Consider the following 27,155-nt stretch of genomic DNA (forward strand, 5'->3'; position numbering starts at 1 on the left):
TGTACAAACAAATAACATAAGCTCAAAATGTAAAAATCGACCAAACTAAAAGGTGAAATAAACAAATACACAATCATGTTAGAAAATTTTGACGTATTTCTCTCAGTAAATGATAGAACTTGGTAAAAAGCTGGTAGATAAATAAAAGTTTTAAACACCAAGATTTAGCAAATTTGGTCTAATTTATATGTACAGAATCCTGCACCCAACAGCAACAAAATACACATATTTGCAGGTGCACATAGAGCATGCACCAAAAGTATCCTTAAACTGAGTCATATAGCAAGCCTCAATAAATTTCAAAGTATTTATATCATATAGAATATCTTCTCTGACCATAATTGAATTAAGCTCAAAATTAATAACAAATAGTTATTATAAAATACATCAAATACTTTCAAATAAAGCAATAGATAAACTTGATAAAAGTCAAAAATTGGTGTCTTTTGGTAAAGAAAGACAAATGTAAGTAGTAGTCCTCTAGAAACACAAATTTTAAAGATGGAAAAGGACAAATAACCTTAACAGGAATGAAAAAATGGAGTATTCTTACAGATGCTATAGACATAGTACAAAGATAATAAGATCTGGTGAACAAGTTTACATCAATAAACTTGAAAAAATTGATGAAACGTATAAATCCCTTGAAAAACACATATTACCAAAATGGACACAAGAAGAAATGGAAATCCTTCATAGTACTACGTCTTTTAAAAGACATGAATATTTGATTTGGAAAACTCTTCTGGACACTGGTCTAGAGAAAGAATTCATTAATAAGACACCAAAAGCACAAGAAACCAAAACAAAAACAGACAAATAGTACTTAATTAAACTAAAAAGCTTCTGCCCAGAAATAGAAATAATCAAGAGTGATCAGATGACCTGCAGAATGGGAGAAAATATGTACAAACTATCAATCAGACATTCCGAGGACTAATATCTAGAACTTACAAGGAACTCAAACTAACTCAACAACAACAACAAAACAAATAATCCTATCAAAATGTGGGCAAAAGACATGAATAGCCATTTTTCAAAAGAAGACATACAAATGGCCAAGAAACATATAAAAAAAAGCTTAACATCACTAATCAAAGAAATGTAAATTAAAATCACGATGAGAGATCATCTCAGACTAGTCAGAACAGCTATTACTTAAAAAGACCCAAAACAGCAGATCTTGGCAAGCAACTGCAGAAAATGAAACGTTGATACACTGTTGGTGGGAATGTAAATTAGTACAATCACTATGGAAAACAATATGGAGATTTCTCAAAGAACCAAAAATAGATCTACTATTTAACCCAACAATCCCACCATTGGGTATATACCCCCAAAAACAAATTGTTATACCAAAAATATACCTACACTCATATGTTTATCACAGCTCTAGTCACAATAGCAAAGATATGGAACCAACTCAAATGTCCATCAATGGATGATTGGATTAAAAATGTGAAATATATATGTAATAGCATACTATCCAGCCATAAAAAAGAATGGAATCACATCTTTTGCAGCAATAAGAATGGAAGTGGAGGCCACCATTGTAAGTGAAATAACTCAGAAACAGAGACAAATGTCCTGTGTTCTCACTTATAAGTGGGAGCTACCTAATGTGTACACATTGACATAGAGGTGGAAGGATAAACAAAGGAGACTGGGAAGGGTGAGGAGGAAGGGGGTGGATATGAGAAATTATTTAATGGGTACTATGTGTGTTATTCAGGTTATGAATATACTGAAAGCTCTGAATTCACCACTATGCAATATATCTATGTAACAAAATTACAATTGTACACTACAATTTTACACAAATAAAAGATAAAATAAAAAAGTCTTTCGGACTCAAATAGTTTCATAGGTAAATTATTTCAAAAATTTAATGAAAAAAAATTAGCAGCAATCATATACAACTCTTCCAAGGGTAGAAATAGAGGGAATACCTCCCAACTCATTTTATGAGAATAATATAACTATGCAAAGAAAACCTGACAAAAACATTAAGAGAAGGTAAAACTACAGGATAATCTCTCTTTTGAATGCAAATAGAAATATCTTAAAGAAAATATTAAGAAAATCAAATTCTCTATGAAAAGGATAATATAACATGAAGTAGGGTTTATTCTAAGAATGCAAGGGTGGATTAACATTCAAAAATAAATTAATTAAATAAGCAAAAATCCTATGATCTCAATAGATTCAGAAATGTATGTGAATATTCCTTATGATTTAAAAAACAAAACAGACAACACAGAAACACATATATAAAACAACAACACCAACTCAGCAAACTCATGAGTGGAAGAGAAATTCTCTAGTGGATAAAGGAAATTTACAATTTTCAAAAAAGCAAAAGCCAAACCTAGAACAAACGTTATACTAGTGGTCCTAGCTAGTGCACACAAGTGGTCCTAGCTAGTGCAACAAGTCAAAAATATTTATAAATTAAAGTTATATGGAATGAAAAGGTAGAAATAAAACTGTAGTTATTCACAGAAAACATGACTGTGTTATAAAAAATTCAAAAGAACCTACAAAGTCTAATAGAATTAATAAGTAAATTTAGCAAGGTTCCTGGCCAAGGAAAATCTCTCTCTCTCTCTGTGTGTGTGTGTGTATGTCATAGATAGATAGATAGATAGACAGATAAATAGATAGATAGATAGATAGATAGATAGATAGATAGATATGAATTGTTTTCTTATATAGTAACAATACACATTTAGAAAATAAAACTTAAAATGATACCAATTACAAGAGCATTAAAAAATCTAATTGTAGAAATGAATCTAACAAAAAGTATGCAAGTCCACTGTGCAGAAAACTATAAAATATTACTGAAGAAATTAAAGTAGAATAAAATAAGTAGGAATTGTAATGCATTTATAGATTAGACATCAGTATTCCCAAAATACCATCTCAATCAAAATCCCAGCAAATTACATTTTATAGAGATTAACAAGCAGATTCTAACATTTTTATGGAAATAAAAAGGAACAAGACTAACTAAAAGAATCTAAAAGATGAGCATAGCTAAAAGATTTACACTACCAGATATTAAGATTTCTTCTAAATGTTCACTATTTAGTCATGCATCATTGATGCAAGGGTAAATAAACACATTCATGGAATAAGAGTCCAGAAATATATCCATGACTATGTAGGCAGTACATTTATAATAAAGTTATTGCTGACGTACTTAGGGAAAGGACAACCTTTTCAACAAATGGCACTTGATCAATTTTTTAAAAAGAAAAAATGAATCCTGTCCATCCTTGCCCCCATCTCACACCTAACACAAAAAAATGAATTTCAGGTAAAATGCAGACCTACATTTTAATGGCAAACAATAAAGATTCTAGAAGATAACAAAGGAAAATGTCTTTATGACACTGAGGTAGGCAAAAGCTTTTCCATTTTTTTGTTTTTGTTTTAAACAGGATAGAAAACACTAACACTAAAAGAAGAAATTGATCATTGAAGTGCATTAAAATAAAAACATTTGTTACCAAAAGACAACTATAAGGTCAGGCGCAGTGGCTCATGCCTGTAATCCCAGCACTTTGGGAGGCCAAGGCGGCCAGATCACCTGAGGTCGGGAGTTTGAGACCAGCCTGGCTAACGTGGTGAAACCCCATCTCTACTAAAAATACAAAAATTAACTAGGCATGGTGGCATGAGCCTGTAATCCCAGCTACTCGGGAAGCTGAGGCAGGACAATCGCTGGACCTCAGGAGGCAAAGTTTCAGTGAGCCAAGATCGCACCACTGCAGTCCTGCCTGGGCAACAGAGTAAGACTGTGTCTCAAAAAAGAAAAAAAAAGACAATTATAAGAGAGTAAAAACATAAGCCTCAGAATAAAAGTAGATATCTGTAATAAGTGTATCTGACAAAGAAGTATATATCAGAATATAAAATGAAATCCCAGTAACTTAATAATAAAAACAGTAACAAACCCAACTGGAAAATGGACAATACCTTTCAACATGCACATCACAAAAGAGGATACCCAAGTGGAAAATAAACATATGAAAAGACGCTTAATTTCACTAATCATTAGAGAAATGCAAACCAAAGCCATCACGGGCTACCATGTCACAAATGCCCGAAAAACTAAAATGAAAAAAGACCAAGTGTTTTCAATGAGTAGAACAATAGGATCTTTCTTATACAGTAGTCCCCCTTTATCCACGGGGAATACACTCCAAGTCCCTTAGTGAATATCTGAAACTGCAAATAGTACCCAATCCTACATATACTATGTTTTTTTCGTATACATAAATACCTATTTAAGATTTAATGTATTTATACCTATTTAAAATTTATTTAACATTAATGTATAAATTAGGAACAGTATGAGATTAACAACATAATCATAAAATAGAACAATTCTAGCACTATACTGGTTATATGAATGTGGTCTCCCTCCCTCCTCTTCTCTCTCTATTTCCCTCTCAAAACATCTTTTTGTACTTAAGGGTGAGCTCTTCTTGTGATGATATGAGATGATAAAATTTGGGCTGCAGTTGACTATGGATAACTGAAACTGTGGAAACTGAAATCATGAATCAAGTGGGAGGGGCATTACTGTGCTGCTACTGATAATGTAAATTGGTATAATAACATTGACAATTATTTGGCACTATCTACTAAAGCTGAACATAAGCATACCAGCAATATCACTCCTCAGCATATATCCAATAAGAATGCTTAAATATGTAAAACAAGACATATAGTAGAATATGCATGCGGCCACCACAATTCATAATGGCTTCAAACTGGAAATAAGCCAAATGTCCATCTATAGTAGAAGAGCTGAAAATAATAATAGAATTGTGATTATATTAATACATGGAAATATTATAAAGCAATAAAAGTTTTAAAGTCTGCAAGCACATCTAAATGCAACATAATATAAATGAATCTCAGAAACATAATGTGAGCACTAGAAGCCACATACAGAAGAATGTATAATCACATGATTCTATTTCTATATTTTTCAAAAGTAAACTAATATTAGAAGTCATGATAGTGGTTATCCTGAGGAAGTAGAGACTGGAAAGATAAAGGGATCTTTGTGGTCTGCCAATGTTTTTTTATTGGTCTGGTGCTGCTTACATGAATATGTTCACTTTGTGAAAATTCACTTACCTATATTTTTATAATTTTTGGATTTGTAACTATGTTTTCCTGCACTAAAATATTTCATTTAAAAATTATCTTTAAAAACAGTTGCGGCCAAAAGAATTTCCATTGCTTTTATTTTTTTTTTCTCTGTTTTCCTGCTACTTAGCCTTAAATATGGGCATAGTCACAGAAATGTGCTTATGAGGTAAATAAAGCCCCAGCTTGCTGGCTGGAGGACATAAAGGGAAGCTCCAGGAAAACTAAAAAAATACTAATGAGAGCACAGAGAAAAAGGGGCTGCAGAAAGTGACCTTATAGGGTTACAAAATTCTGGGCTCATCTTTAGCTGTACATGCATGGATCTGATTTTAATCAGCATATGAATAAAATTGAGAATGAAATTAATGGATACAGCAATGCCTACATCCAAGATTGTTCACTGGTATACACACAGGTCAGACCTGAAAAGCACTGTAAACAAAACTGATATTGAAACCACAGAAGGAATCTTGTATCTTACAACCTGAACCTAACCAGGTCAATTGCCTGTTAAAACAAAAATGTCAACATTCCCCATAGAATTTCAATATAACTCAGAATCTCATAACATGATATTAAGAATATCTAAGAAATAATCCACAATCACCAGGCACAAGAAGAAATAGGAACATGTCAACTCACATGAGAAAACATAATCAATGGACATAAAACCTAAAATGATACAGATGTGGGAACTGTTTGACAAAAACTTTAAATTTACTATTCTAAAAATGCTGAAACAAGCAATGAGAAACAGGCTTAAAACTCAAAAATAAAATTTTAAAAAACTACAACAAAATATCACTGGATGGATTCCAACAAAATAAAGATAATACAGAAAACAGTCAATAAACTTTAAGATAGATCAACTGAAATTATCCAATATGAGCAATAAAGAAAAAAAGTGGCTCAGAAACCTGTGGGACAGTAACAAGAAGTCTAGCATTCATGTCATTATATTAACAGAAGCAGAGAAGAAAGAGTGTGCTATGTGTTGAATGCCCCCTCCAAATCTCATGTTGAAATTTAATTGCCACTGTAACAGTGTTGAGTATCAGGACCTTTAAGAGGTAAGTAAGATAGACTAATGTCATTAATGTGGGAGTTTATTAGTTATCACAGGAGTGAGTTGTTGATAAAAATAATAGTTTGGCCCAGTGTCCTCTCTGTCATGTGCTTTCTTGCCACATGATGCCTTCCATCATGAGATCACCCTTGTCAGATGCTAGTGTCACGATCTTAGACTTCTCAGCTTTTAGAACTGTGAGCCAAATAAATACGTCTGTTCTATATTAATTATCCAGTTTGTGGTATTCTTTTATAGCAGCAGAAAATTGACTAAGATTAGAATTCTGAAAAGGTATTTGACAAAATAATGGCTAGAAAATTCTCAAATTCTGTGAAATACATAAACCCACAGAGTCAAGAAGTACAGCAAACCCCAAACAGAAAAAAAAAAACCCAAAAACAATCAATCTCTGGATACATTAAAATAGAACTGCTGGAAATTGAAGACAGGGAAAACTGTCTTGAAAGCATCCAGAGAAAATCACACATTATCTGTAGGGAAACACCATTCAAATGACTGTGGAATTCTCATCCCAAACCATGAAAACCTGAAGGAAATGGCACCCCTTTTTTAAAGGACTGAGAGAGCACAGAGAATTCTATATCCCGTATAAAAGAGACCTGCTCTAAAACATTTGCTAAAAGGAAGCTCTCCAGACAGAAGGCAAATGATACAACATTGCCATTGATATAAACACTGAACATTAGGAATGAAGGAAGAGGAAAAAAAAGTGATAAACCCATGAGTAAATATAAGAAACGATTATTCTCTTGGGTTCTTTAAAACATGTTTGACAATTTAATGCAAAATTACAACATTATCCGATGGGGCTTCCAATGTATGTAGATATAATATACGACAAAACAATAATGCAAAACTGGGAGAGTAAAAGGACTTATATGGTTGTAAGATTTCTACATTCTATTTAAATCTCTAAAATATTGATTCTAAGAAGAGTATAAAAAGATATGTATATTGAACAACTTTAGAACAACCTCTAAAAACAACTATACAAAGAAATATCATCAGAAGAACAATAGATAAATTTGAATTGAATGCTAAAAAATGTTCAAATAACCCAAAACAAAACAGAAAATGAAAAACAAAGGAAAACAAAAGAAACAAACAGAAAACAAAATATAAAATGAAAGACATTAATTCAAATGTAACAATAATTACATTAAATATAAATGGCATAAATATACCAATTAAAGACAGAGATTATCAGAACGGATTTTTTTAAATGACCCAATTATACACTGTTTTCAACAAATTTACTTCAAATATAATGAAAAAGGTAGGTTTGAAGGAAACTATATGTGCTGCAAACTCCAATTATAATAAAGCTGGAATGGCTATATTAATATTGGACAAAGTAGATCTTAAAGTGAAGAAAACTGCCAGTGATACAAAGGACATCATATAATGTTAAAGAGTTAATTAGCCAATAATATATAATAATTCTAAATCTGTATGCCCTAACAACAGAGCTTCAAAATACATGAAGACATAAAAACTGACAGAACTGAAAGGTGAAATGGAAAAATCTACAATTATATTTGAAGATATCAACACCCTTCTCTCAGTAATAGACTAGTAGATAATTAGTAAAAACATAGAACTGAAAAAATTAGCTTCATAAGAAAGAGCATATGATCATTCAAAAACTTAACAGCATTTAAGAGATTATATTCCTTACCACATTTTTAAGTTAACATGAGTAAAGTTTTTTGATATAGCCAACTACAGTTTTGGTAAGAGTAATGGTTAGTTCTTCAGAGATAAGTCATATTGACAGAGGCAGAAAGCTGAGAATGGGGGAGGTCAAATCTCTGTAAGATGTAAACTCAAAATAAAGTTTTACAGAAATGAATTTCTGCTAGGAGGTCAAATCTCTGTAAGATGTAAACTCAAAATAAAGTTTTACAGAAATGAATTTCTGCTAATCTCACTGTGAAAGTGCAAACAGTTTTCATACTTTTACGAAACAGGCTTGCTACTTTTTTAAATATTTGTGTAATCCAAATAGTTTTGACTTCAATTAAGCTGAATATTTGCTTTAAATATTTGTTTTTAAACCTCATTTATCAATTCTTTAGAATCTTATATAAAAGGTAGGTGGTTTTTGCTTAGGAAAATAATCAAAAATCAGAAAGTGGCCATTTTAATAATGTGAAATGATTTAACAAACAGAAAATCAATATTTTCTTGTAAAATCAGTAAGGTAGTAGGTAGGTAGCTGTAAAAATACGTAGATTTTTACTACATATTAATCCTTAAAAGAAATCAGGTAATGAGTCTGAAATAAGTTTAATGTGTCCTTCTTGTTTCTATTTTAATTACACACACACACACACATACACACACACACACACTCTTACAGATAGCAAAATATGCTAAATAGGAAGTAAACATGGTACTGTGGTATGGATTAGTAAGAAAGTCCTACCTTAGATAGCATTATCTGAGAAAGTGTTTTTGACTTTAAGAAGGATTCAACTAAGCAGTGTGAGTTTAAGTGTCAGGGCCAGTGCCAGCATGCTTCAATGAGAACACTGAGAATAAGTGAAAGTTGAATTGTCACTGGTTTCTTCTAAGCTAAGATAAGGTTTGGGGCGTCTAAAGTGCACTCAACTGCAAATACTGTTAGAGGCCACTCATCTTCCAAGGGAAGTATCAGAGGAACATAAAACATCATTGAGTTCTGGCTAGAACAACATCTTATGAAGCTATGTAGAGTCCATGTTTCTCTTGCTGATACCAAGGAACAAAGGTAAACAAAGGTGTCTTCACTTGCAGCTGCCATTGCTGCTGACAAAGCTTATCTACCCACAGAGTAGTGAATAGTAATTCTAAAGGAAACTTCTTGTCTGCCAAGTAGAAGTCTGAAGTTCTGTGTCATCCCATGCAACTACCCCACAAAGAGCAGGTGAATCCTGAGGTGAAGGGCACTACTGCCCCTATGGTTCCCTGAAAGTTGGAGATCAAGCTTTGAGCCCTTCACCAACTCAGGGTAAACCAGCACAATTAGCCCTCCTATAAATATGAAAGAGTTCTGATAACTCCAGCTCCAGAGACTCTTAGACAAGTTACTAAATGGCAGTAGACAGAGACAGCATAGCTGCACCTTCTGCTGTATCCCTGAACACTTTAGCTAAAAGTCAGATATATCTATCCATGCACTAAGTGGTTGAGGATCAATATAAACAAAATACAGTTGCCTGAGTTCTGTTTACAGAGCACATACAAAATTGTCTTTCTTTTTCTCTCCACATTGTTTTGCATCATTCCTAATCCCTGAATTGAATTCACTTGTTAGTTGCACTATTGTGCGAGTCTTCTGATCTTGCTTTACTGACTTAATGACAACCACTCTCTAAAGACTGACAAAAATCACATTGTTTCTTTTCACATTGCCCAACTGAAGTGGGCCAAGTTCTCATCATCTTAGCTCTAGTACTCAACCTTGAAATCATCCACAGAGATGTCTTCCATGCAAGATATTTCTCACTGTAAGGGAAAGTTAGGGCACTGGTAAGTCATCAACTTCAAATAGAAATGATAGCTCCAAAGAGGAAAAGGAAAAACAACTGTCACTCCATCACCTCTCTGACTTCGGCTTTCTAGGCAATCAGTTCTTCTGGGTAAAGTTAAACCAACAAACAAACAAACAAAAAAAAGGAGGTGGGGGGTGTACTTTATTCTGTTTTGTTTTTAAAGAAATGGCCTCTTTTCATAGAGCAATATAAGTGGAAAATAACCAGGAGGTTTTAGTGAAAATGGACAAGGAAAAGGCAAATTTTGTGACATACTAGGTCTAATAATTGTTTAAATCTAAAGTTTGGTGCCAAATAGTGTTGGTTTTAATTAATAGATAGATCTGAAACACCCATATATCATGCTAAAGATTTAGTACTAAATGTGTTCTACTACTGAAAATAATACCAAGGTCTCTAACAACAAGATAAACACATGCTATATCGACAAAAGTATGCAAAAAAATGCTAATCAAACTCAGCTCATAGGAGCAGGAGCTGAATTGAATGATATTGTTCCCCCAAAATAAACTTCCAATTCACTACTCGGGTTATTTTCCAATTGTCACTGGGATAACACAACAAAAGCAGGGGACAAAGTTAAACCCTGGCCTTTTCAGTCAAACAAGTGGACAAATACTCAAGACAATAACCCACAAACAAGGAAGATGACAGCAGAAAATCCCCCACATTCAGTTCACCCCTTTGTGACCAAACCCTGTTCTGCAGGTCTTCTGATGACTCAGACTTTAAGACAGCAAGGTATGGACATCCTGGAAATAGGCCAATAATAATCTTCAACTAGGAAGACACACTGAAATCACTAGGGAAGCTTTTTTCAACATAACCTTTCCCTCCCTCAGCTGGGAATCATAGATTAGATTTAATTTGTATAATCACTTCAGTTTGAAGTAGGTGGATGACCTGAAGAAAATTAAGGTATAATAGCAGGCTTGCCATCGGCAAGCATGCGTTTACAAACATTTTGACAAGCTATATCTGGAAATATCCTGAGGATCCAAGAATCTTGGTTAACTTTATACAACTATAATAAATTAGGCACTACACAAAAACATGCAGGCTACTTGACTCTGCATTTTCCTCAATCAACAACATGTAAGGGAGAGGCCTAATATACCAAATCGTCATCGAACAGCTTAGGGATGACTCACTTTGACAGGAAGAGCAAAGCGTTTCACTCTCATCTCAGTGAACCCTGTTCATATTGACATAATGCCACATGGTTCCTAATATGCAACAATGTACACTGTTCCAGCAACACAGAGGCAGTTTTGAGCCTTTGGATCCAAATTCTGTGAGTGAGCTGGGCTAGAGTTTTCTGTTTCACTTCCCTCATTATCATGGCAACAGAGGGCAAAGGTGGCAGTTAGGCTTTATGCCTGGACTGCTGGCATACAGGTCCACACCTCTTCCAAAACAAAATTTGGACAATAGCTACACATGTAAATGTTGTGTTCTGCTTAGGTTATAGGGAAACCAAATCATACTGCAGGCAACTCTTCAGTTATTTTCTCTTTTATCCTATCTTCACCAGAAATTTAAAGAGCTCTAAAATAGTGTTTCTCAAACTGTAGGTCACACTGTCAGTGCTCTTGAAATTAAGATAGTGGGCTGTAGACTTTAAAGGAAAGTTAGGATAAGATAAAATAGGATACGATAAGGTAGGATAGGATGGGATGGGATGAGATACTAGAGGATAGAATGGAAAATGCAACACATAGGAAGGGTAAATACTGTCTTATGAAATTTTGTTTTAATTATATGACTGCATGTAGACTGTGTCATGATTTAAATGCATTTATCTCTGTGGATTATTAGGAAAATGTATGAAAACCACTGCCGTAAAGAACATCTATCTTATTGCCCTAATAGCATTTCTCTACAGAAATACTATTGGCTTTGTGACTGGGCAAATCTCTTTTCTAAGTAATTTCAGCTATTCATGGCAGGATTTAACATCATATCTTTCCCCTATCCACTGAATTCCAGTAGTGCTTCCTTTTCATCGTGACAACCACACATTTTAAATGCTACCTAGGAGGAGTTATCACCATCTAGAGATAAATATGAATCCATAGACAAAAGGTTGCTAGCTCAACTCATATCTGATGAGAAGCAAGTGTTTCTAAGTATCCTTTTGTATCTGGAGTTTGTCCTCAAAGATGAATGGAGGTCAGCTTTGATAGCTCTTATCTGGGACGTGTACACTGTTCCAGCTACTTATTCTGCAAATTAAGTCTTCCTTTCCTAGCACCCATCAATCTAATACTAAATTCATTAGCAAAATGAAATGAAAAGAACACAACATACATTGCTATTAATGGAATTCCATGCATGTCACTCCCCACACATTGTACTAAAAATGAACTCATCTCCATTTGAGTGTCTCTACACAAATATCTGTGTTTATTAATACATAGCATTTCAGAAGTGAGATTTTCCTTAAAGCTGTAAAGCCATTTGCTTTGTCAAGCTCCCTTTTCAGGGAAAAACTTCAGGAATTTTCACTATCAATTTATGTTGATTATTTACTCTTTGGTGGATCTGCTATTCTCCAGGCAAAATCCAATAAGGAGAAATCATGATTTCTGTCTAAAGAATTTATTTTGTAATATTTTTTCTTACTTCTTGTAACTTATTTTGTGTGACAGTAATAAACAGTTCATAATGCTCCATCTACTATCCTCATCCATAAAATGTAGGAACAGTTCAACATTTAAAAATTTTTTAATGAAGACAAAAATCAGCTGGTGACTTCCTACTGGAGCACAAAATTAACACTTGCACTGGAGTGGGTGAGTTTTTCTTATTCAGAGAGAAATACAGTCTTTATCTTATGGATTTAAAAATCTTAGTTACCTTTCCCTAGCTTGAAATAATAGGCATTTTGGGCTGGGCACAGTGGCTCATGCCTGTAATCCCAGCACTTTGGGAGGCCAAGGCGGGCAGATCACTTGAGGTCCGGAGTTTGAGACCAGCCTGGCCAACATGGTGAAACCCCATTTCTACTAAAAATACAAAAAATTAGCCAGGGTGGTGGCACACACCTGTAATCCTAGTTACTCAGGAGGCTGAGGCAGGAGAATCACTTGAACCTGGGAAGCGGAAGAAGTTGCCATGAGCCGAGATTGCACCACTGCACTCCAGCCTGGCCAATAGAGTGAGAGTCTGTCTCAAAAAAAAAGAAAAAGAAAAAGAAAGTAATAATAGGCATTTTGAAGACTTCAGGAGAAATAGCTAGAATTCATAAATTACCCAGAAGTGATAACTCTGTACTTAGATTTTCACACATAAATTTTCCTATTCCTGGATAGCGTGGGACCAGACTATATATAACCAAGTTTTAAGGTGACCAAAAATTAAAATTCACAAATACTCTGAATGTCTCAACTACTTTCCTTCCAGAAACCCAAGAAAAACTGAAGTGATTTCTCACTTCCCCTAATGAGCACTAATGACAATTAGAGATGAACAGCTAACCTCAAACACACTTAAAAGAGTGTTTTTAAAACAGAATACCACACAAGTTGTTTAAGGCTTATCTTCAAACATTTTCCTCAATAAAATGTTAATAAACAAAAAAAATTGACATAAGGGAAAAGAGAATGGGAATGAAGAATATCCTCCTTTACTTTTAAATGACAAAATGAACAAACATGAGAGAAAATACATTTTTAAAATGAAAACTTCACTCAAATGAGAGAAGGCAGATCACATAGTGGAATATCTAAGGGGAAATCCAGGTGGACTGCCCACTGGAGTATTCAGTTAAAAAATATCCAAAGGAAGAAAAAAAAGACATTAGATATTTGGAAAGGTAAGTAAGTAAATAAATAAATAAGAAAAATGATGACAAATTTGCAAGGGACACCAACACCAAATGCGGTTTTTGTTTTTTGTTGTTTTGTTTGTACGCCAAAGAGAATCAGTCAGCTAGTAACAAGTAAGGAAATTCAAACAGTAGTTGTTCTAGGTCAAAAACAAAAGATATATATGTACACACACCACACACACACATATCTATATTTATATATACACGCACACACACACACACACACACACACGGAGGCTCTCATGCCTCAAATACATTTTGAAGCATACAAATTTAGAGAGTCTAGATTTAAAACAGCGGCAAATACAAAAGTCTTTCTTAATTAAAAAGCTAGCTGCAGTTAAGTCACTAGCATCAAATAGGTACCAATCAAAAGTAAAACTGTGCTCAGAAAAACTAACTTGTTCTTAAAATGGCCATTTTCACAAAATACTGAAAGATTGGCAATGTGGCCAAATCACCCCAAAAAAGGGGTTTAGAAGCAGCCTTTGTAACCAAAGGCAAACAGTAGGAATATGTATAAAACAGGAAGATCCACGAAAAGCTTTTGCCCACTTGGTGAATTGAGCCTCTCTATCTAGGCTTCTTGTGGCATTAAATAAGCATCTGCAAATGCAGTAACTAGAATATATAATCTATTCAGATTTTCAAAAGGCTTTGAAGAAAGTTTCATAGCAAAAACTGTGCAAATAAATTTTGGGTAAACATGGAATTAGAAATACGTATTTTCACCAGCACAAAACTATGTTAGACATAGGAAGAAAATGTGAAGTGGAATGATGAGAAAATGCTTTTATAAATTTTGACTGTGGAATTCAAAGTGTCAACTGCACGTATTTATATTTCACTATCCTTTTCAAATAGTAAAATATCAAACCACAGCATCACGGAATCCTAAAGAGCTGGGATGACTCCCTACATACTACAGATTAAGAAACTGAGACACAGAGGATTAATAATTGCCCAAGGTTAAAACATATAGGCATCAGGAAGATTTTATAACATTTACAAACTTGAACAAAAAGTACCACATGAGCTCCTCTACGGGGATGTGTTGAGTATTATATTTCACTAGTGATAAAGAATACAAAACTGTTCACATAAATATGGCTTTTAAAATATGGTCCCTAAACAAGAACCTTAAAAGAATTATAATACATTCCCTGAAAACATTTCAATGTGTTCTGGTTACAAAGATAATCAAAATTCTAGACATCATCAGAAGTGCTTTGGATCCAGTCTTAGGGAGATCCAACATTTAATAGCTATCAGAAAAAAATGCCTGCAAAGGACATAGTGAGGAAATGACAAGGAGCATAGGAAGAAAATCAAGAAAGCATGACGCCATGAAAAATAAGGGAAGAAAGCATTGCACTAAGGAAGGAGTGGTCAGCAAGGTCAAATGCTCAGTGAGGTCCCAATGAGAGCTAATTTGGAGAAGTGATGGAGGTCCCTGTAGCAGACAAGGTGAATTGCTGAATGGATTGGTGAAGAAATGGAAATAGAGAGTAGAAGCATTTCTTTGAAGAAATGTGAGTGTCCTTCTACAGGTAAAAAATAAAATAAAAATACATGATAACTGGTCAATCTCTGAAAGTGTGGGCCCAGTGGTTTTAAAAGGAGATTCAGTATTACCCACCATCATACTTTTTTTTTTAACCATAATTCCTAGTCAAATATGTCATAAGCCCGGGAAAAGGATCTCAAAAGAACTTAGAATTATCCTCCTTTAATACAAAAAATAAAAGGCATCTGGTTTGCAGTAGGGTTGTAGACCTTGCAGGACTTCTGCATTTTGGTTTAATCAGAGATTTTCCAGAAGTCTAAAAATAATTATTCATTTTTGAAAAATAAGGGTACCATACAGCTATCTAGCTCTGTAATCCAAGGAAAAATCAATTATCTTAAAAGATGCCTTATGAGGTCATTGTTTCACATGATAAAACAATAACATTAGGAGGACAAGTCTCGGTTGGAAGTCTCAGATCACTCTAATTGTTCTAATTGATGAATCTTCTTCAAGGAAAAAAGTGGGTTCCATTTCTGTTTTTAAAAATCCAGAGTATCTGTAATAGTGCAACTAATGACAACCTTCCCGTTGTTCTTGCCTAAGAGGAAACCCTATAATAAGAGCTTCCCAAAATGTCAAATAATACTTGTCTCATAACAGGGCTTCTTTGTTCATTCACCATGTCTCTTTTGATATGCACAGATAATAAAAGTTCATGTAAAACTAAAGGTAATATAGAGCAGAAGCCAACACTAATTCTGTATAAATATGTCTGATTAATAAGAATGCCATTGTTATGGTTATTTCGTAATGTCACGATTGTTACAAGAACGGAGGATAGAAGTACTCTTACTCTTACTGTTTTCGTTCATCCTCTGTCATCCAACCAGTTTGCAAATTTCTGTTCAATGGGAAAAATGAAGGACAGATTTTTGTCCATTAATTACTTCTGTTGCATAAGTTAATCTCATAAATTGTGAAATGAGCATTAAATTCAGGGAAAAATTAGGAGTTTTATTTTAAAATTGAACTCCACTTCCACTACAAAAATGAATACATGCTCCAGGCTTACTTTCTAAGCTCCCTTTTCTACATGCACAATTGCTATATTCCTCTGGTGCTCATGAGCACATGAAAGATAAAATTTAGCATGATAGCACTAAAATCTAGGTAAGAGCCTAGTATATTATACCTAAACTGTGGTTTAATACAACAACCATACACAAAATTGTATATGGGATTTGGTTCCAAAAATTAGAACCCCACCCTGGTGAAGTAATGAGAAACCCCACCCAGATGTAAGTATCTGGTCCCTTATTGGAAAAGAAATAGAAAACAAGTAATAAGATAACAGTCTACACTCACTGCAGACAGACAGCCCGATAGATTTTGAAGAAAATTCTAAGGCTGGTAGATAAGTTTGTATTGTCATTATTTTGCTTTTCTCTTTAAATTCTTATCTCCTAGATCCTGATATTCCCCCTTGGGGCAGCAGTATAATATAAAAGCTTAACAGTCGATCTTAAATTTAGCTGACATTTTTATATTCTTCAAAGCATACTTTTTAGATTGCACCCAAGAAGGAGATTATTAAATAGTAGCAGGAGACCAGCTAGTGGACCATTTTGACTGAACAAAAAACAGCACTGTGCTTTCTTGTTGACAAACCAAAAAACATTTATATAGTTATTATAATCAATTTGATAAATAAAAGGCTATTAATGACTGAGAAAAAAAGGGAAAAATTATATTTCTCCCAAGTCCCTTCATCCTCTCTTAAACTCCATATTAGTTTAAGAAAGTGGAGGAAGCTATGCATGAAAAAGAGTGTACTTAGTTGAGCTGGAGTCTCTTGTGAAACAGGTTCTGTCAGTCAGCAGGCAAGGGTACATTTCTGTAATTATTTAAGCCTATTTTTTTTGTAGTAATTAGCCAGAGCTCCATTTTGCTGGAGCTGGCATCACTCACAGCTCACTTTTTTTTTTCAATTTAAACTTTTCGTTCCTTTTTATAAAATAAATTTACATATTTTCAGTCTCTCAATCCCTCCTATGTTTTATTTATGAATATAGCGCTTCTTGATGGTAACTCTAATGTGAAAGAGGTAGTAATTAATGTCCCAATCTGCTAGGTTAATCCCTTTCCACACTCTCTATAGAGAAGTTTAAGGTAAGTAACAGTTTACAGTCAATATTAGGTTTAATTATGCTTAATGAGAGTTGGTGTCTCTGTTTACTAACTGCATTTAGGTGTGTGGATCCTAGATGAATTTTCCCTTGGCCTCATTCTGATTTGTTAATAGTGCCACTGTGTACTGTATACTCAGTGCTTAAATCTATAAAGCTGCTTCTGGAGAACAAAGCAAGTAAGGCACCTGTTTCAGTTGAAACATTATTAAACAAATGAGTGCAGTTTTACTGCAACCACATCTTTCTTTGGGAAGGGTGCTATTATTTTATAATGCTTTCCAAACAGATCCATGTAAAAGGCTAATTGCTGCCTAAATTCAAGATCCTAGGTTAAGTCTATACATATTAAAAAATGTTTCAAACTAAGTACAATAATCAATGGTGAGTATTTTAAAACTATGGAGCATTAAACACTTTTAAGACTTTCTGTATTAATCTTTCAATGTTTTCATTCCAAGTACTATAATTGAAAACTACTTTGACAAGTAGTTTTTTTGCTTTGAAAATGTCTTTTGTCTTAAAATTATATTCAACTTTGTTGCTGTGTATAAGACAAAACTTTTGTTTCCTTACTGAAACTATAAAAATAAGCATCAAAACAAACACCTTGGCCTCAAGGAAATCAGATAGTAAGCTGAGGGAAATTTAGTAAACAAATTTTTAAAGAACCCCTTTTTTCCTATATTTTTGTTATGGATAAATTATGTATACAACTGACAATGTAGTTTCTTTAAGTCCATTCATAGTCTAATCAATTTAGTAAATATTTATTGAGTAAATACTTTGAGCTAAGCACAAAAACGAACATGACATACTCTCTTCTCTCAAGAAGCTTACCATCTAGAAAGGAGCCAGGCATGAGTTAAAAACTTTAATAGGCTGGGTGCAGTGGCTTACACCTGTAATCTCAGCACTTTGGGAGGCCAAGGTGGGTGGATCACCTGAGGTCAGGAGTTCAAAACCAGCCTGGTCAACGTGGTGAAACCCCGTCTCTACCAAAAATACAAAAATTAGCCAGGTGTGGTGGCACACGCCTGTAATTCCAGCTACTTGGGAAACTGAGGCAGGAGAAATGCTTGAACCTGGGAGGCAGAAGTTGCAGTGAGCCGAGATTGGGCCACTGCACTCCAGACTGGGCAACAGAGTGTGACTCTGTCTCAAAAAGCAAGCAAACAAACAAAACTCAAAAACACTATGCTACAATATGGAAAATCATACTCATGTATTAAGGAGACACAGAAAAGATCAGTTGATCTGTAGAAGATAAATAAGGCCTCTGCTGGTGAAATAGCAGTTTTTTCTGGGTCGTGTGCAGACTATAGCAGGCTAAATGAACAGTAAGAGCAAAGGCAGAAAGCATGGCATCCACAGTGTATTTAAAAGACAGCAAACAGTGAAGTGTGTGTGGAAAGAACTATGTGCCTGGGTGGAGGAGGCGGGGGGTGATGGGAAGAGAGATGGGAGTTTGGAAGTTAGGGGCTCAAAGAGTGGACTGAGACTGAATTAAGAATTTTCAATGTCATCTTGTGTTAGCTTCTATGTAATATGAGGGATAGGAAAAGGTAAAGAGATAACACAACTAAACAAGGATAAGGTCTGAATAAATTCCTTCAAATTAAACTGAATTCTTCTAAGCCTACTGATCTTTGAAAAACATTTTCAAATTTCAAACCTCCCATAATGTAATTTGGAAGCCCTTGCATTTAGATCAAAGAATTAGTTGTGCCATGTGGAAAAAAATTCCTAAAATATGTCTATCTGAAAGATGGGATGATAACATATTAATGGAAGCTAGTAGAAAGAGAAGCTGTTAGGTTTATACCTCAGGGAATCCTGAGAAATCTGCAAATAATTAAATGTACTTTGTGATATAAAAATCTGCTTATAATTAATTTCAGAAATTTTCTGCCTTTTGAAAATTCTCCCTTAGTTAATATATCATGACATTGTTTTTGTTTTTTAAATTTTAATTGGCAACAAAAAGTTGTATATATTTATGATATACAACATGCTATTTTAACACATGCATTACTCCACATATTTTTGTAGTGAGAAGACTTAAGGTATACTCTCATAGCAATTTTTAAGTATGCAATATATTTTTATTTACATGATGTACAACATATCTCTTCAACTTATTCCTCTTAAGTGAAATTTTGTACCCCTTGACCAGCAGCTCCCCAGTCTCCCATCCCAGCTTCTGGTAACCAACATTCTACTCTCCGTTTCTATGAGCTTGACTTTTTTAGATTCCACATATAAGTGAGATCATGCAGCATTTGTCTTTCTGTACCTGGCTTATTTCACTTAATGTCCTCCAGGTCTATCCATGTTGTCGCAAATAACAGCATTTTCTTTTTTAAAGATGACTTACATTGCATCATGTTTATGTATATTATTATCTATTCTTCCATTGATGGTCACATGATAATATCCATTCTGATAGGTGTGAGGTGATACTCACTGTGGTTTTAATTTGCATTTCTCCCATGATTAGTGATGTTAAGCATTTTTTCATATACCCATTAACCATTTGTATGTCTTCTTTTGAGATATGTCTATTCAGGTCCTTTGCCTATTTTTCAATTGGGTTATTTGTTTTCTTACTATTGAGTTGTTTCAGTTCCTTATATATTTTGGATATTAACCCCTTATCAGGTGTACATTTTGAAAACATATTCTTCCATTTCTTAGGTTGTGTCTTTACTCTGTTAAGTGTTTGCTTTTACTTTTGCTTTTAGAAAAATAAAAAAAGAGGCAAACATTTCCTTAAAATCCATAAACTAATAAGTTTTAAAAGAAAAGAATGCCATCCAAACTACATAATCAGAAAAAGACTTTCTACAGCTTAGATCCTGTTTTTATAGTATTTTAGAAATGTTTAAACACATGGCCTATGACAAATACTTGCCTCTTTTTGGAACATCAATTACTTCTTTGTTACAGTATACTGATTTCCTTTTAAGGAATAGTCTCTTTCCCTTCCAGTATAGTATTGGTGAGATGGTAATTCCAGGTTCAAAGATAAACTTGGGGAAATTAGGTAGATAAAAACAGAGAACATGCAAAACAATAAAGAAGCACACGAGGTGAATGAAGAAAAATGTAGCAAATTTATCAGAAAGATGGAAATTGTTTAAAAAAGTTTTAATATTTTCTAAATATGGTGAACATTTCTCCAATTTAAATAATCATCAGCTATTTAACACTTTCTATGTGCTAGGCATTGAATTCATCAATTTATTAATAATATCTCCAATCCTAATTATAACCCCAAGAGATAGATGTTATTTTTTCCATTTTCTTTTATCGGTGTGTAGGCTTAAACCCAGAGAACTAAAGTAATTTGCCCAACTTTTAGTGAATAGTTCAGCCAACACTGAATCTCAAATCCAATGGAAAATAAAATGGTATTTCCAGTATAGGAAGTACAAAACATACAGGTTAAATAAACAAAAGTTCACATATACCTATCAGTAAGGAACTCCAAAATTACATCACTCTGTTAAAAACATAAGCCACTCAAAGCTCTAGAGTTAACTAAGGTAGTAACATAATTCTGAAATTAAGATGAAAATATTTACATAAAGTTAAATATTTTTTTAAAAAATCTTTAAAAAGTACACTCAAACATACGGGGAAAACATTTTTCATGGGAAACATTTTAGGATAATACTATCTATTCTATAAGAAGAGTCACTTTCCTGAAGAGTTCTTTGCTTTCAGTGCTGTTGCCTAAATTAACTTTCTGTTATGAAACACATCATGCTAGTTTTAACCTAGAGAATAATTTGAACAAAACCAAGTTAACCATTTCTAAAATACTTAAAATACAAAGAGGTGGTTGTGTAACCTTGAAGATAATTATTCAGATGTTTTTAAGTATTCATCTCTCCATAGTATTTTAGATTTAATTTTGTGAATTTAGCAACAAAGAACACAGTTTAGCACAAAATGAGAAAACCTGTTCAGAAGTGAAGAAATCATCTAAATATTAATAGATTTTATTAAATAGCAGCAGAAAACGATACACTTGGTGTTATTTTCAGCTACATAAATATCTTATTTTTATCCAATAAAAAACATACTAAATTCCTCCATTTCAAACACTGATGATATCAGCAAAGTGTTCACACATCTGGATATCTTTCTGTGTTTACCTAAACTGACCTTTCTGGTATGTACTGTACTTTCTATCTCAGTATCTTCGGTGTACATTTGCAAAAACTACTTGGAACAGTTTACATTCTCCCACACCATGCTACTTCAAATGGTCTTCAAGACTTCCAAATTACTGTCAGACACTGGGCATTTCGTAGGCACATACTTTTGCATTCCTCCTCAAGGGAAAAAAAAGGGGGGAAAGCCTAGATTCAAATGGTAATAAAGTCTCTTTCACCCTGATAAATACATTTAAAAACTTGATCTCAGCTGGTCGCAGTGGCTCACGCCTGTAATCTCAACACACTGGGAGGCCAAAGCAGGTAGATCACCCGAGGTCAGGAGTTCAAGACCAGCCTGGCTAACGTGGTGAAACCCCATCTCTACTAAAAATACAAAAATTAGCCAGGCTTAGTGGCGGGCACCTATAATCCCAGTTACTCAGGAGGCTGAGGCACAAGAATTGCTTGAACCCAGGAGGCGGAGGTTGCAGTGAGCCAAGATCACGCCATTGCACTCCAACCTAGGTGACACAGCGAGACTATGTCTCAAAAAAAAAAAAAAAAAAAGTTGATCTCATCCTGATGCTAGAGTTGTATAAAATAAGTAAGATCTTAGTGTTAACTCACAAGATATTATATAAAAATCTTTATATGTATGTATACCAATGTACTATGCATAAACACATTTGAATATAGCATGCATATATATGCAATCAATTTAGTATATTTGAATGCATATATTATATATAGATACATATGCATTTACATTTCCACATTTATTCCAAAAACTTAGAGAGAAAATACTTAAACTGTTTTCAAAATACAAATTCTAAATGAAATAAAATCTTCTTTAAAAACTGTAATTAATGGCTGTTATGTCAAACTGTGAACCAAAAAGGTCAAACCTTATAATTTACAGTTTGAGAGGTCATAGCTCAAATTATAACTTTAAAAAACTGATTATTTGTGAGTAATTTGACAAATGCATCTAATATAAACTGAATGCATATAAAATATTTTTGAGAGTAAGAAGAATGTATGTCCAAGCAGACAGCTGATGGAGGAAATGGCCTTTTACTGAACAAGGCTGAAGTCCAGCATAATGACTTGGAATGCCTTTGAATGAGCATGCAGGCTGGAAGGCCAAACAGTACACGCATCCAAAAGGGAGCATAATGAACTATCTGATCAGAAGACAACAATACTCCACATATACGTCCAATGAGAAAAAAAAAAACACACTTCCGTCATCACCTCTTTTTTCATCATTACTATACCCCTATTCACGAATAAACTCTGGGCCATTGATAAATAATCATCAAAAGAAATGATTTTTTAATTTTAAAATGCTACAAATTCCTATAATATTTCAATCTGAGATTTTCAAATGTCTATGGAGATCTTCTATATCATATAAAGTAAGCCAGGTTTACAAAAGTGTTTACGACTCATCTTGGATGCAAATATTACCACACCTAGCTTCATCTCAAAGCCACTTGCTCCTTAAAACGTAATCTGAAATACTTTGGCCTCTCCACAATTTTTAATCTACAAGTAATCCAGTATTAAGAAGGCAGATCATTGAAGACAATTTTCTCCACTGTAGACTCAATTCCCTAACCCAAGCTAGAATTGAGAAGGTTAGCAAAATAGTCATTTATTAGTACATCTATGTCTCTGATATTTATTTATGTGCTTATTGTATCTCCCTATTAGACTATAAGCTCCACAAGGATAAAGACTAAGTCTCTTTTGTTCAACAGCTATCTATAAAATCTACAAAGTTTCTGGCACAGAGCTGACATTCCATAAATATTTGCTGGAAAATGGAAAGAAGGGGTTGACAGAAGAAAGAAGGGAGGCCTGAGTCAGCTAATCTCCTCTAGTATTATTTGTGCAATTGTGGAGAGAAAAATCCCTAAAAATGTACATTGTATTTAATCAATTTACCCATCCAACAATTCACTGATACATCGATCCTTGAAACCAAAAAGATTTAAAATGGCTTCCAAAAGTACACAATTATATAATAAAATAAATTAAAACATGAAAAATGAAAGGGATACAAAGTATAGTGGGGAACAGGATATTTCTATATGTATACTGGTAAAGTCAGTTAAATCACAGGAAAGAGAAGGAATTTGCTTTTTAATTTCTCCAATTTAACCTTATAACTACTATTATAATAGTGTTAAAAACACTAAGCAAATATTTACTAGTTCCTTGTCTAACCATTACTATGGCAAATACTCTATAACCAGGTACCTTATAACATGAGCCAGGCAATCTATTGGATGAGACAAATATTCAGTTATAAGAAAGTATAATGTGTATGTTATAACAGTAAAATTATAGATTTTTGTAGGAGAGAAAAGTAGGATTCTCTGAACCAGCAAAAATGCTTACATAGTAACTGCTGAACTATGAACCCAATACTTCATGTACCAAGAGATTTTTCTGATACATGTAAATGCATAGTTCTTCATACACAGGGAAATATATGGTCTCAAATATTACCAGTACAAATGAGACTTGCACATGTAAATCACAATATGGTAAGAAAACACATTTGAAAAATATTATCTTTCTTGTAAGTGAAAGCTTAACTCTGATTCCACTTAGCCTGGTAAATGTTTCTGTCATTCCATTGGGCCAGCCCACACATACTGGGCTCTTGATAGGTCCTGGGCTCGACCATCTGGCCCTTTGTGTACTTAATTCTTTTCTGATACTGACGAGTGTATTAGTAACACTTCCTTGATCACTGGTAAACATACAGCCACCACACAACTAAGATTTTCCTTAATTCTGAAATTCACTAATTAGTTGTGGGTACGGGTTAGTATTACAAAGGTATGTTGAGTGGTACTACAATGAGTAATGTAATTCCCAAAAAGAAGTGTGTTAATTTACTTCCCACTTCATTAGAGGAATAAAAAACATCTTATCATCACTAAAGGATACAAAAAGAGACCTGGGTATTTTAGGGAATGGTAGACAGGGAGAAAGCATGAATGCAGCATTGAGGCAAGAAACACAAACCACCTATAAATCTTGGACAATGTTCATGCTTTTTCTTAATACCTTCTGATTGCTTCCTTTATTAGTGTGTTTCATGAAAACATTTTATTCAATTAATAAACAGGTTTCCAAAGAAAGCAAATAAGGTAAATGATTCCTATTTTCAAAAACTTATCATTCTACTGGTACATAAGTTATGTATTAGTCAACTCTGGAAGCTGCATTAATCTTTTCAAGCCAATAAGGGCTCAATCAATTACTTGAGATAGCAGAATAAAATACAGGCTTAAGAGAAATAATGCAGCCAGGTGTGGCGGCTCACGCCTGTAGTCCCAGCACTTTGGGAGGCCGAAGCGGGTGGATCACGAGGTCAGGAGATCGAGACCATCCTGGCTAACGCGGTGAAACCCCGTGTCTACTAAAAATACAAAAAATTAGCCGGGCATGGTGGCGGGCACCTGTAGTCCCAGATACTTGGGAGGCTGAGGCAGGAGAACGGCATGAACCCGGGAGGAGGAGCTTTCAGTGAGCCCAGATCATGCCACTGCACTCCAGCCTGGGCAACAGAGCGAGACTCCGTCTAAAAAAAAAAAAAAAAAAAAAGATAATGCAATTTCCAAAGGTGCTACCAAGCCATTTAGAGAAAGATATGGTACAATTGTGAGTATCAAAACTGGGAATTTATATATTTTAAGCCTACCATAAAACATATTTACTTTTTTTCTTTTGTTGGATGAGAGATATTCTAACGCTGTTTATTTTTCCGGAAGATTCAGATTATTCAAAGTGTATCAGCTGATTGTTATGTGTGTTAATTCAAGCACTGAGTTTAAATAATCATAACTCAACTCCCTAAAACTAAAGATTCTGTGTAAGGTTGGGCCAGTTGCCCTCATTCCTAGGATCAAACCATGTAAGACCAAAGATCTCTTAGAGATTTTTGGGGGTTCCAGTCTTTCTCCTTTGTCCATAGACATGTTAGGGAAAGGATGACATTTTCTTATAGTACTTACCCCCAAATAACAAATATCTCAACAAAAAATATATAAAAGTGGGGATTGTAAAATAGGTGTTAATAATTCCTTAATCAAATCTTGTAACTAATGAAAAAACACAAGTTTATATGCAGAAGTAAACTGATGAAAGGATGAACAGAATAAACAAGGAGGAAAAGACACATTTTTAAATATGTAATTTAGAAACTGTCAAAAAAAAGTGGGACATGTCTTATTTAACTGGTGTATGAGAAGAATGGATGCTTTTACAGGCACATAAAATGCAGGTACAGAAAGGTAATAGGAGCTTTGTGTTACAATGGAACTTAAACTCCTCTGGGCAGTGATCAGCTAAGATGGATCAGAGACAGTTACAATGCAATGATTAACTAGTGGACAAAGCTATTATTCATGGCAGGTATGTAAGCAATTGGGGCAGCAATGTTGAAGGCCCCTCCTCATCAGGCAGCTTTGCCAGTACAGACAGGATGCCTGGAACCAGGAAAGACACAAAAACAATAAAACCTAGAGCCAGCTAAGGGAGATTCAATGCAATCCATCTCCAAATTTTAAATATTACTGGAAATCTACACTGAAGAATGTTTTCCCTTGGGATTGGCATACATTGTGGTTATAGAATGTTGACCAACACTTACCTCTATTTATCCTACTATGCAGAGCAACATGCCTAAAATACCTACTTAGAAATTCTCATTATATTACAGAAAAAGGAGATTCTAACATTCGTTGGCAAAAATTTTTGTTGATAGGTACGAACATCATGTCATTACATGAACAGATGGTTAAAGTAAGTCCATTTTATTGACAGTATATATTGTGGGTCTTTTTATTCTGAACAACCAAACAAAACAAACACACAAGAGGTCATTGTGCCTTCCCTCATTTGGTTGGCAGCTTTATCCGTAAAATACGAAAATAAAAACTAACATGGACTACAATCCTGCATGTACCATTGGTAACTGCATAGTACCATTTCTGCATAGGATTTAATCAAATATTTTATTCATATTCAGAAATCCTGATATTTGTGAAGATGGAAAAACACATGGGATATTTTTAACTTTCAACTTCATGATCTCCAGTAAAAGTAGAAAAATAATCATATTTCATATTATTTGTTTTTTTGAGCTAGCCAAAAAGTTAATAGTATACAAGAAAAAAGGAAGTTACCACTCTTTATTTGTCTTCAGGTCTTTTAATGTAATCTCAGGAAAAAAAACATATTTAACAAAAATGGAAATTATCATGTTAAAATCTATTCCACTTTGAAAAGCTATATTCTTAGCCGGGCGTGGTGGCGGGCGCCTGTAGTCCCAGCTACTCGGAGAGGCTGAGGCAGGAGAATGGCGTGAACCCGGGAGGCGGAGCTTGCAGTGAGCCGAGATTGCGCCACTGCACTCCAGCCTGGGCGACAGAACGAGACTCCGTCTCAAAAAAAAAAAAAAAAAAAGAAAAGCTATATTCTTTCTCCCTCTCAGATAATTTTAAATATAAAAGCTGAAATGTTCATAACCAAATAAATCGTCTAGCAGACATCCAATCACCAAACATTAATTTTACACCATGAGGTTTCTTTAATTTCTGTCTGTCTCCCTCTCTCTCTCACAGACACACACACACACACAC

General features: G+C 34.2%; 1 protein-coding gene across 13 annotated transcripts in view; it reads right to left on the bottom strand.

Annotated features, from left to right (window-relative positions):
• Positions 1 to 27,155, bottom strand: part of ZBTB20 (zinc finger and BTB domain containing 20) — an 833,136-nt gene that overhangs the window by 624,825 nt on the left and 181,156 nt on the right. For 7 of the 13 annotated variants that reach the window (XM_063630087.1, XM_063630084.1, XM_055260439.2 and 4 more), the window contains one exon: positions 12,846 to 12,966. The exons of the other annotated variants lie outside the window; for them this stretch is intronic. The gene's annotated coding sequence lies outside the window, so the exon portion shown is untranslated. The remainder of the gene's footprint in view (positions 1 to 12,845; positions 12,967 to 27,155) is intronic. 13 annotated transcript variants of the gene reach the window in all.

This window comes from Symphalangus syndactylus, chromosome 21 (genome assembly GCF_028878055.3).
Source record: "Symphalangus syndactylus isolate Jambi chromosome 21, NHGRI_mSymSyn1-v2.1_pri, whole genome shotgun sequence".
Classification (NCBI taxonomy): Eukaryota; Metazoa; Chordata; class Mammalia; order Primates; family Hylobatidae; genus Symphalangus; species Symphalangus syndactylus.